Here is a 13,453-nt window from a genome sequence, read left to right as displayed (position 1 = left end):
AAGAATCGTTTACTAAGTTCAGATGCACCTCTTGAGGGTTCTCGAGGGACCTGTAAGCAGAGAATGCACACTTGAACAAGGTTGAAAGAGGAACTACATCTGTGAATGCATCGAAGGGGCCAAACAGAGGGTGATTGGTCAAGAACTTGATCATTAGCTTGATCGGAGCATTGTAGGAGGAATGCTCTTCGAACACAGCCCTAAAATTGCTTGAAGCAATCGTAGGCATTTGATTTCTTGTTTCAGAAGCAGACCCAGTTGGGTTTGCAGAGGCAGAAGCCTTGGAGATTTTCTTCGAGATGCCTGATTTCACTATTGTTAAGAGAATAAGAAAGGTTGCAGAAACAGAGTGTAAGAAAGATGGAGAGAAAGTTCAAGGTTCAGAGAGCGTAAACTGTTCTTGGGGAAGAAGAAAGGGTTTTATAGGAATGAATTTGAAAGGTAATTGATTTTAACCTGGGTGAAAGTAAATAAGGTAAAAAAACGTTTGGGGGTTTTTCTGCGATTTGGAAGATGAAATCTCAGCCACAAATTATGAAAAGGTTTAAATTATTTTTTTGAGATTTACTAAAAAGGGTTGCCATTAATGAAGTGTCAGACGTCAAACATCACGTCTGTGATCGTGTGGTGAGGGTGGAGTTAATCCGTTGTACAAAAGAGAAGTTGTAACGGATTGGATGTGCTGGGGAAATATGAAGGGACATGTTAAAAGGATTAGTTTATGGCAAAACGCTCTTTTTGTCATCATACCTAAAATAGGTCTGACACAAGGTTTTTCAAAAAGGAGAATGGGACAGTTACTCAAGGAATGTTTTTTTTTTGTTAATGATTTTCTTATTTAATGAATGATCATTAAATAGCACACCATGAATCAAGAATTAATGAAACAGTTGAGAAACTATCAATGTGGTTGCGGATTGAGACTTCATTGCGGATGGATCGGATATCATTGCGGATGGATCGGATGTATGACTGTAGTAGAATAACTGAGGAGAACACTTGAGCAAATATTAGTAACAACAAACAGTAAGGACCATTGAAGGATAACTATGATATATGGTTGTGGTACACAAACTGCGGTACACAGGATATACCAAAACCATCTATCATAAGTAACTTCAGTTAGGACCGCAACAGAGACCAAGGATGGTCTGCGGTACCTATCAATTCAAGAAGAATTGTGGGTCCAGATTCATCATTCCTAACATTTGTAAGAAACTATTGAGTTTTGTAGAGTCAAGTGCCTTTGTGAACACATCAGCAATCTCTTCATGAGTATGGACAAAGATGAGTTCAATGTTACCTTTCAGGATATGGTCTTTGATGAAGTGATACCGTAGTTCAATATGCTTTGTCTTGGAGTGCTGAATTGGATTGTGTGAAATAGCTATAGCACTTTCAGAGTCACAGTAAATTGGTATCCGCAACATTCTGTATCCGTAGTCCATAAGTTGTGTTTTCATCCATAGGACTTGTGAACAACAGCTGGCTGCGGCCACATATTCAGCTTCTGTGGTAGACAGTGATACACAACTTTGTTTTCTAGATGACCAGCTGACAAGTCTTCCACCCAGAAATTGACATCCACCTGAGGTGCTTTTTCGATCTAGTCTGCATCCTGCATGATCCGCGTCTGTGAATGCTTGAAGGCTGAAGTCATTGCCTGCGGGGTACCATAATCCAAGAGACTTGCTTCCTTTCAGGTATCGTAGTATTTGTTTGGCTGCGGTCATGTGTGACACTTTTGGGTCAGCCTGGTACCTTGCGCATACACCTGTTGTAAAGACAATGTCATGTCGGCTTGCGGTGAGGTACATCAATGAACCAATGATACCTCTATAAGTCTTGTGATCCACTGATTCGCCCGAGGGATCAGCAAATGTCTTATATCCGAAGGTCATGGGGACCTTAGCCGAAGAGCAGTTGTCCATAGAATATTTCTTTAACAGTTCAGTGGTGTATTTCTCCTGATGAATGAATATCCCTTGCGGAACTTGTTTCACTTGAAGTCCTAAAAAGAAGTTGATCTCTCTATTCATGCTCATTTGGAACTTGTTGGTCATGAGCTTAGCGAATTCATTCACCATTTTTTCATCAGTTGATCTGAAGATGATATCATCCACATATATTTGTACAAGCATAAGGTGATTACCATTTGCTTTTCTAAATAAAGTAGGATCAATCACTCCTCTTTTGTAACCGGACGAGACAAGAAATTCAGAGAGAGTCTCGTACCACGCTCTTGGGGCTTGCTTTAGACCGTAGACTGCTTTTTCAAGTTTGTAGCAGTGGTCTGGGAATTCAATAATTTCAAAGCCTGGTGGTTGCTGAAGATAAACCTCTTCTTTTAATTCCCCATTGACAAAGGCACTTTTTACATCCATTTGGTGTACCTTGATGTTCTTGTGGGCTGCGTACGCTAAGAAGATTCGGATGGCTTCCATTCGTGCCACCGGAGCATACGTTTCATCATAGTCAATACCTTCAAGTTGACTATAACCCTTTGCAACTAGCCTTGCCTTGTTTCTGACTACCGCACCAGATTCATCCAGTTTGTTTTTGAACACCCATCTAGTACCAACAATGGTATGACCTTGCGGCTTCGGGACGAGCTGCCATACTTTGTTTCTTTTGAATTCTTCTAGCTCTTCTTGCATTGCGGATATCCAGTCGGGTTCTAGTAATGCTTCTTTGATCGTTCGGGGCTCGACCAAGGACATAAATGCTGCGTAGTGACAATGATCAGATAAGTCCTTGGAAGATCGAGTCTGGATACCTGCGGATGGGTTGTCAATGATTTGTCCTGGTGGGTGGTCCTTCGTCCATACGTGTAGACAGGGTTGCAGATAATCAGCAGTTGCGGTAGAGGGAATGTCTTCGATGTCGGAAGACACTGCGGTTGGATATGGCAGTTCCCCCTGGACTTGAGAACATCCTGCTGAATTATCTTGAACTGGGAAGGTGGGATTAAAGTTTTCTTGGGCAGATGGTGCAGGTTCCCCTGGATTGCAGAAGGGAGTTCCCCTTGACCCTTAGAAGGTTCCCCCTGGATTGCGGATGGGAGAGTGATAATTCTTGAGTCTGTTCTTGTGTCAATGTTCTCCATGTTTTCATCATCCGAGTCGGAAGAAACGTTGGATGGTAATGATTCTCTGCGGCTGGGAACTTGAGCTTCATTAAGTACTGGAACCTCGATGGTTGTTGCCTGATCCGTAGTAGAGCTTTCCCCCTCAACCGGCGAGGTGGAAGTATTGAGAGATGCTACTTCGGATAGAGATGGACCAGATACATCAGCATGCTACTGTTGAGCTTCCTGAGACACAAGAACTTCGGATAGTTTGGTTGTTTCTACAGGGTCGAAGAGATCATCATAGTTTACTTCAACTAGGTTTAATAGACCCGAAGAGGCAGGAATATTACTTTCTAGGATTGTTGTGGTTTCAGTCGATGGAGCGGTGTTGCGGATGTGATAGTCATCAAATTTCACATCGAAGCTTTCAATGATTAGCCTTGTACGTCTAATGAGAACCCTGTAAGCAACTTTGTTAGTGGAATATCCAAGGAAGATACCTTCATCAGACTTCGGTACAAACTTGTTAAGATGATCTCTGTTGTTAATCACAAAACATCTACACCCAAAGATGTGAAAGAAGCGGACATTTGGCTTGCGGTTGTTAAGGCCCTCATACGGTGTTTTGCTGAGTCGCTTGCATACAATACTTCGATTCTGCACAAAGCATGTGGTGGCCACTGCTTCGGCCCAGAAGTAGAGAGGAAGGTGTGCGAAGTTGAGCATGGATCTGGCTGCTTCTACTAGATTGCGGTTCCTTCGCTCTACTACCCCATTTTGTTGCGGTGTGTAGGGAGCGGAGAAGTTGTGAGTGATACCCTTTGAAACCAAGAAACTATTTAGGAGATGATTAGTAAACTCGGTTCCATTATCACTTCGGATGCGTCGAACGGACAGCTTGATCTGGAGTTCTATCTCCTTGATGAAATTGATGAGAATCTGTGGTGTTTCTGACTTGAGTCTAAGAAAGAAGACCCATGTGAAGCGTGTGTAGTCATCTACTATAACCAGTATGTATTTCTTGTGATGGAGACTGGCTACGGTGGATGGACCGCAGAGATCAATGTGCAAGAGCTCCAGTGGTTCATAAATTGAAGAGTCAATCACCATGGGGTGACTTGCTTTGGATTGCTTTCCACATTCACATGCAGGACAGAGAGTATCATTGCTGAACTTGAGAATAGGGAGTCCTCTGACTAGTTCTCCAGTGACCAAATTGTTGATGTATCTGAAGTTGAGATGAGCTAGCTTGCGGTGCCATAGCCAGCTGACTTCGGATATTGCTTTGGATAGGAAGCATAACTGCGGTTTGCCTATGATCAGAGAGACATCCAGAGGATACATAGTACCTTCGGATCGGGACTTGATCAGACATGTGTTCCTATCACTTGTCATTACATAGCAAAATTGATCATCAAATTCAACTCGATGGCCTGCCTTATATAGTTGTCCAACACTGATGAGATTGTGTTTAAGGCTTTCTACATAAGCAACCTTTTGAATAGAGAAGTTTCTCGTAGTAAGAACACCATAACCTCGGATTATCCCATTCGCATTGTTTCCGAATGTAACATTTCCACCATTGCAAATTGGCCTGAAATCCCGAAGGTATTCTAACCTTCCGGTCATGTGCAAGGAGCAGGCACTGTCAATTAACCATTCATCTTCTTGTTCCTCCTTGCACAAGGCCTGAAAATTACACGGTTAGTTTAGGCATCTAAACTAGTTTGGAGCCTGGGACAAAAGGTGAATTTCTGATTGGTGCATGAACCGAGGTTGCAGGGACGGATTTCGTGTCAATGTTTAATCCTAGTCCTGGGTGTTTGTGAGATTTTGGAGTGTTGTGTCTTTTTGAAAAATTACGAGGTTTCTGAATCCAACTAGATTTGACATGGGATGAACCATTTTGGCAACTACACTGACATTCATAGATTGAGATTTTGTCTTTAGCTCTGACACCTTGTTTGGTCAATGGTCTAAAGGATGAGTTGGGCTTGTGACCGGTCCGAGGTTGGTAATATCTGACAATGGTGATGTTGGACTTCTGAAAAGTTTGTTTTGGAAAAGGTTTAGCACGTGTAGATCTTTGGGACCTTTTTATTGGTTTTGGTAAAATACCCTTCCACTTGTCAAAATTCTGATGTGATTTTAAAACTGTTGGAGTGGGTAAGATACCCTTCCATTTCGGATCATTTGAGGAATAGATTTGAAAGCCATTGCTTCGAAAAGACCTTTCTTTCATTTGGGTTGTGTCAGATGACTTTGGAATGACTGATGGAACTGTACATTCCCTTTTGCATGATTTCTTGATAGGAGAGTTTTTCAAAAAATAGTGTGAGAAAACAAATTTTTCTGGACTCTTAGATTTTGGAAATCTGATATGCCTTTTGTTTTTTGAAAAGTTTTGTCTATTTGTGCCTCACGATCGAATTTCTTCTTTGAAAGCCTTTTTAGCTAAGGTTTTTGGGAAACTGCAGTCAATGGTGTTCAGCTGCGGTTTCCTGGAAATCTTTGAAAATTTATGAAAACGAGGGCTTGAGTCATCCGAACTTGAAGATTCAGGGATTTGAGAGCATCGACCCAATTCAAAGTTTTCTATGGGTAATTCATGATGAATTGGTTGAAGAGTCACAGAGCCTTTATTTGAGAACTGCGGTAAGGATGATTTGACTACTGCAGAGTAAGTCTGTGTTGGGACTTCAGTGGGACTTCTGTGGCTCATGACTACAATGAGAGACACTGCGGTCTGAGGGCAGAGATGGGAAGTCTTGCGAGACTTCATGACCTTCAATAACAATTTCTTCATCAGCTATGGATGAGGTTTGAGAATTTGGGTAGATTGTGCCACAGATAGGAGTTTGATCACTTGTGTGACCCAAAACCTCAGGCACAATTTCCTCAATGACACAATTATTGCTTAGATTATGAAGTCTACCGAAGTGTGTTCTGATATCTTCGGGAAAAGTCATGTCATTGACTGGGAAATGAAATTCTCGGTTCGGAGGGACATACAGTCGATCTTTGTTAAACCGTGGTGATGAATCCATTGCGGTAGGATATCCATTTGACCAACCCCAATTGTATGTATTGTCCACGGTTCCATTATTTACCAAATTTTCAATAGCTTCACTTTCATTGAACAATTTTTCTATTAAAAGATTTAAGCGTACAATTTCACTCTGAGCTAAATCTCTTTGGTTCAAAGCTATCTCTAGTTGTGTTTCACTTAACATTCTTGCATCTTTTTCTAACTCTAAGTCCTTTTCTAACATAGCCATTTTGAGTCTTTTGTTATCCAATCGTCCTCTCACATGGAACATCTCTTGGGATGCAATGTTCTTCTCATCTAAGGCTTTGTTATAGTCTGTAAGGACGGCAACACACGTGTCATTAAGATTATCTATGAAGGGTTGACAGTCATGCATGCTATAGTTAAGAGTTTGAATCATGAGTTTTACCTGTTCGACGATGCTTAGAGTTCCATCCTTTGCCATGTAGCAGTAGTTCTTTTCCAACTTTGTAGACCCATCGTCATCTGCAGTTGCCAGCATGCAGATTTTGCCCTTTCCTTTGATACTGCTGATGGTTTCTTCTTTATCTCCAGATGACCATACTTGGTGGTCTCTTTTGACATGGGCTACGTATGCCCTTGCCTTTTCCTTATCTTCCAATTCTTGAGCCATTCTAAGGTAGACTGCTCTGTCTTTTACTACATTGGCCTTACAATCTCTTGCAAAATGATTCTCTTTGTTGCATTTGTGACAAATCACAACATCAGTTTTGTCTTCTGAGGGAGTACCGGAGTCAGTGGTTTGAATAGACTGCGGTGCCTCCTTTGGTTGAGTATTTTGAGATTGCGGTGGTGGATGAGAACTTTTGGGATAACGAGAATGGTTATTCTGCGGGTTGAAGTTACGGTTGAATGGAGGTTTGTTGAACTGCTGATTCTTGCGAAAGGAAGGAGGTGGTAGTCGATTGAACTGTTGGCTAACCAGAGCAATAGCCTTCTGAAATTCTTCTTCATCATCATACTCTGAGTCAGCTTCGTATGACTACGGAGGAGTGTCATACGAGGGAGAGTATGATTGATTATGTGGAGCTTGTGCTATGAGAGCAAGTGGTCCTCCGAAGTCAGCACAGTCTTTGAGTACGGTGGATTCTTGTGCTTGCAGTTCTCCGTAGAGTTTGTAGAGAGACAAAGAGTAAATCTTTCTATCTCCTTGGACTATCATCTTAGCCGTAGTCCAATGTCTTCCCAAACCATTAAGAAACTGAAGATTTGTTTCATGGTTACTGCGGATGGTGCCTGCATTGGATAACTTCGTGACTATCAAGTTAAACCTTTTGAAGGAATCTTCCAAACTTTCTCCAGTAAGAGCTTTGAAATTGTTGAACTCATTGAGTGCGGTTGTAAGCTTCTTATCTTGTGCTTGTTCTGAGCCTTCGTACAAATTCTTGAGAACTTCCCAGATCTCTTTTGCTGATTTGCAATTTATGATAATATCGAAGTTGTCAGGAGCAACTCCACAAGAGATTTTATAAAAAGCAACAGCATCATTTTCCATTTTATCGAGATCATCCTTGGTGGGACGGTTCATGACTGGTTGACCTCCTCCTAGTTTGGTTGTAGCGCCGTCAGTTTGGACTGGTGTAAGAACTGGGACATGTGGTCCTTCTTCTACGGATCGCCATACATCTCTACCAAGTCTCCTTAACTATCTTTCCATTCTCTGAGACCAGTGATGATATTCATTTGCCACCAATATTGGGGCTCGATTAGAACCACCAACACTGTTGGAGACATTCAGAGATAACGATTGTGCCATATTTCCTTGTTTTTTTTTTGAAAGTTTTTTTTTAAGAAATGAGCTTCAGTGGTATACAAGGCCCTTTGAAAATCAGAGTTATGTTTTTCAAAAAGCAACCACTATGGCTCTGATACCAATTGTAGAGACCCATTTTTATAACGAACGGTGAATGCGGAAGTAAGATATCTCGAGATTAATCGTGTTTTTGTAAGTATGAACATGAAGAACATATTATGAGTTCATGGAAAAAAGACTAAGAACAAGAGAGAATAAAAATATTAATGATGCATGAAGAACATGGTGGGAGAGAAACTCTCCCTGGTGGGAGAACCCACCACTTCTCTCTCTAGGATTACATTGTAAGAAGTAAACACTAACTAAGAAAAAGTGAGCTAGCTTGAGTAAGAAATGACCAACTCTCCCTTTATATAGGAGGGAGAGTATTTACACCATAAATACAATAAAGGGAAAATACAACCTAATAAACACTCATTATTTGTGGAGCATTTCCATGCACCAACATGGAGGTCTTAATGGATTCATGCAAGAGTTATGGTCATTTTCATGGAAGTAGATTGTTATACTTTGATTTTGGGTTCATGTGGGTCAGATAAGTCACCAAGTCAATGACTTTATGGATTAAGACGTTAGGTAGAGCTCAGATATGTAATTTGGTCCCTTGGTTTGAAGCATTAAGCACTTAATGGATTTTGTGCATCAGCCGTTTGTACGTTGGGAATACAATGTAGTACGTTGCGCGTACAACCCTTTTGCCCAGTACGCTAAGCGTACAGAAGAAGTACGCTGGGCGTACGCTCTTAGGAAGACTTGGGCCTTAGTGGACTTCGGTCCTTTGGGCCCTAATGGTTTTGGTCCTGGACTTGCTGTTTGTTGGGCCTGAATGTATCTTGGGCCAATATTGGAATAGTTGGGCCTATTGGGCCTTGTGGCCCAATATAGAAATGGACTTCACATCGTGGGCCTCGGTTTGGGCCAATTCTTGGATTAGGTTGTTGTGGGCCTTTGTGGGCCAATTGGGGTCAGGATTATTGACTAAGGAGAATATTGGGCTTTAGAATAAGGTCCATTAGAAAGGTTCAGGCCCAATTTGGAAAATTGGGCCATTGATGGTTTTATGGACATTATTGTGTTGGGCTTTTGTTTTGGTTTAGGCCTTAGTTTTGGATCATACTGGGCCATGGGTAGAATGGTAATTTTACCCCATGCATGGATTAAGGATTATGGTATGGGACCCAATTGCTAATTGGGTATACTGATTGGTATTGATAGCTCGGGAAGTGGACAGGGTAGCAACTAAGGATTTCTTTCGGGAAGCTTCTACATTCGAGGTGAGTCTCCTCACCATACCAATGAGTCTAAGGCACCAAGGCCGGCCCATTATGCATTATGTGATATGCTAGTTGATTTCGTGTTATGTGGTATGCTAGTTGATTTCGTGTTATGTGGTATGCTAGTTGATTATGTGGCTTGTGATATGCTAGTTGTCTTTGTGATGCTTGTAGGGAAGACCTCGGGGGGTTCCCGAGGCACTAGGGTGTAAGACCTTGGAGGGTTTCCATGGCATCCTTAGTCAAGACCATGTGAGGGTTTCCACGGCATTGGGCTAAGACCATGTGGGGGTTCCCATGGCACCCGGAGTAAGACCCTAGAGGGTTTCCAGGGCATCCTTATATGTATGGTTGGTATGACAGTGGGCTAAGACCATGTGGGGGTTCCCATGGCACCCGAAGTAAGACCCTGGAGGGTTTCCAGGGCATCCTTATATGTTTGTATGCATGGCTTGTGTGATTGATAAGGTTTATGTAGCTGTTACAGCTGATATGGATTATGTGATTATGTGGATTATGTGGGGTATGCTCTGGGGAACTCACTAAGCTTCGTGCTTACAGTTTTTTTTTATGGTTTCAGGTATCTTTGTTTTGGAAAGGAAGGGCTCAGCTTGATCGCAGCGCACACACCCATGTTTTCCGCAATGAATGATTTTGGGATGAACTCTGATAAATGTTTTTAATTAACAATGTTTTGGAATGATTGGAATAAATGATATTTATGTTTGGGTTATATTAAAAATGAAATTTTTACCCCTGATTTTTGGGTCGTTACACCAAGAACAATCGATTGTCGGCCCCTGTGTACGATTAATCGCCGCCTGCCGGAACATAGCCGGTCGCCTCTCGCATCCGTCAAAATCCGACGAGTGACACCGGGATTTACCAAGCCTTCAACCACCAGCTGTTGATGCTTTCCCCCTTTTGGCACCCCATGATGGTGAAGAACGATGGGACACTTTTTTTGTTTCCTTCAAAGCTGATAACACAAAATTGATGGGCCCCATACGATACTTTAGCCTTCAAATACGTTTCACAAACAACAAAAGAAAAAAATGCATTGGGCCTAATTCATCAATTGGGCTGTAGCACTAATTTTGGGCCTCTTCCAGTTTTTATGGACTATTTCAAAAACATCGATTTGGCCGACTCTTGCAAAAATGAAAACCATCAACATCCGTATGCTACAATTCCTCTAAAAAAAAGAGAGAATAAGGGAAAGATTCAAGCTCAGTATTTATAGTTGGGCTCCACCAAAAAGATTTTGGACTCTCACTACAAATAAACCGACTTCTTCATTAATGGGCTACACCAACAGTAATAAAATATGGGCTACTCTTAAAAGACAAAAATCACCATTTAACAAAGGCGTGTCACAAACACCGCTCAACAGAATACGCGTCGTGGCCCGAACCACTCGACAAAAAAAAGGGGGAGACGTGGGCCTAATAGACTGCAATTTCATTTTGGGCTCCTCTCAGTTCGGCTATCTCATATTTTTGGGCTACCTCAACAATTAATTTGGTCATTTTTACCAAAAATATTTAATCAATCGACCACCAAACGCACGTATGATGCGATCTCGCTCAACAAGATTCAAATCACAAGGATGCGTTAACGATACTGACCACTCGACATTTTCAAAAAAAAGGAGGGAAAAGAGTAGTACGCTACTACTACTCATGAAGCATTTCGAAATAGCCCTCAGTAACCGCGCGACCAGACTATCAGCAACCCTATTGACCAACTTCAGGCAGTCTCGCTACTTGGCTCTCACCATTCATGTTGACCGGCCCCCGCTAGTCTCGCTGCTCAGCTCTCAGCAGTCGCGTTGCCTGGATCTCAGCAGTCGCGCAACCCGACCCTCAGCAGCCATGCAACCCAACTCAGTAGCCGCAAAGCCCAATCACCAGCAGTTATGTTGTTTTACCAGCAGCCGCGCTGCACAACTCTCGGCAACTGCGCTAATCAGCTCTTGCCAGCGCTTGTATTGCCCAGCTCTTTCCAGCAGCTGTGTATCTCGGTTTTCAGCAACTACTTATCCGTCATTCCCTTTTGCCTCGCCCCCTCTAAGAAAAAAGGGGGGAGAAGGTGGTGGTTGTCGAGGCCAACAAAATTAATAACCCTAAATATTACACACTAAAATAGTGTAGAGTGGTAAAGGGATCGTATCCACTGAGATTGGTTCAATTTTATAACTCTATGAAAATCTCTTTGTAAAAATACTTGTAAAAATAACAATAAATTAAAAATGGGGGGTTTGATCTTTTGAAATACTTGAAATAAACTAGAATTAAACTAAGATTTAAATAGACAATTTCAACAAAAATAAGAGTTTGATGTAAAATCAATAAGGGAAGGATGGTTGACTTAAGGTTTCCTCACTTTGACTTTTGATGAACATATCATTAGAATCCAATGGTGCAATACTTGATTTAAATCCTTAATTTGGCTATAGTAATCCAAGAAGCTTGAGATTACCTAGACTTTTCTTAGTTGTTAAAATGGTTAGAGAAGCTCATAACAATTTCCTTAGTCAAAGTCACAATTTCCATTAAGCATGTAATTAGTAAAAGTCAACTAGCATTAAGAACCAAAAAGTCACCAAATCCAAGAGGAGTCAAATGTTTTCACTACCATGTTGGAGGAAATGTTTTTATGATTGTGTGAAGCAAAAACAACACAAAAATCATTTGTTGCTTGCTAATTTGAGGATCCTTTACTTAATTAAGAAATTAGCCAACTAATCACCACAAACACATTTAAACTCATGAATAAAAACATAAAAGTAGTGATGAAATGTTAAAACACAAAACATTTCCATAAAGATTTAAGAGCAAGTTCATGGATTCTTCAACATTCAACAAAAGTTCAAAGGATTCAACAAAAGTCAACCAAGATTTGTTTAGCCAAGCATGGCTAAACTCAAGATAACAAAGTTAGAGAAGATTGTACCAAACATTTAACAAGAATTAGAGATGAAAAAATGATGTTCTTGAGGTGTTCTTGGCCTTCAAAAATCTTCAAAATCCAGAGAGAATGCTCAAAAATCGGATGTCCAAAAGTCTCCAAAAGATGGGCACCAACCTTCCTCAAATAGCCTTCCAAATGGATTTCCGAAATTACCCCTGCAGAGCCTTGCGCGACCAGCGTGCTGTTGCGCGGGTGGTTCCGGAATGTGGCCTCTTTGAGGTTTGGGCCTCCATAACTTAGCCCACTTGGCCCAGTTCGAGTCCAATCAGCTCCTAGCCCATTTTTCTTCAAGTTTTCTTCAATTTAAGCCCAATTTGGCTTCTCCAAATGATCCATAGCTTCCGAAATCGTCCGATCATCAATCTCCGCATGCTCGAATATTCTCCCGCATCTCGCAAATTTAAAGTTTATTTCTTCCAAGCCTTCAATTAATAAGCAAGCCCACTCCAAGCATCAACTCCATTATCACCAAGCCCTAAATTCTTGTTGTCCTCCAAATCCAATCGCCTCCCAAAGATTCCGCACCGCTAGTCTCCTTAAAATCTGGAATTATGCTCACGAAACTAGAAAATACCCGAAATGGTCATAAAATAACAAAAAGGAAAATATGCATGGAAATTAACTAAAATGCGGATGAAATGCGCTAAATAACTATAAAAAGAAGTGAATAAAATGAAACTATCAAATCACCCCAAGCTTAAACCTTACTTGTCCTCGAGTAAGACACGACTAAAATGAACTCGGGATGAACTATCCTATGAAAAATAAAAAGAATGGATAGAACAGCGGAACCTGATCACCGTTAGTCAACATGGTCATAATTGATATTGCTATTATCTCATGAATTTTTCATCCGATGACAATGGGACCATAAACCACAACCAGAACAACTCCTCTAGGTGAGTAAGGAGGGATGGTCAGTCGCAGCCCCAATGGAACATGCATACAATGAAGAACATCTGTAGTAGGGAGAAAGCAAATGGACGGGCTCGTATGGAGCTCTTCTTTTTTTAAATGCACACTCTTATCACGAAAGTTGTGTGATCTCACGTTTGTCGGCCACTCTCAAGTGTGATTAGGTTTTATCGCTCGGGCACCGTTGTAGGAATCAGTTCACTTAGTGTTGACCCAAACCTCCCGTACTATCCGACTCGACAGTCTCTCTAACATCACCAATTTGCGAAAAGAAACAACTCGATCTATATACAATAAAACAAACCTATACAAATAAATAAGTATCAAACGTCGGGTGA

This window comes from Lactuca virosa, chromosome 2, assembly GCF_052849685.1.
Source record: "Lactuca virosa cultivar CGN04683 chromosome 2, Lactuca_virosa_CGN04683_v6, whole genome shotgun sequence".
Taxonomy (NCBI): domain Eukaryota; kingdom Viridiplantae; phylum Streptophyta; class Magnoliopsida; order Asterales; family Asteraceae; genus Lactuca; species Lactuca virosa.
This window is presented reverse-complemented; position numbering follows the sequence as displayed.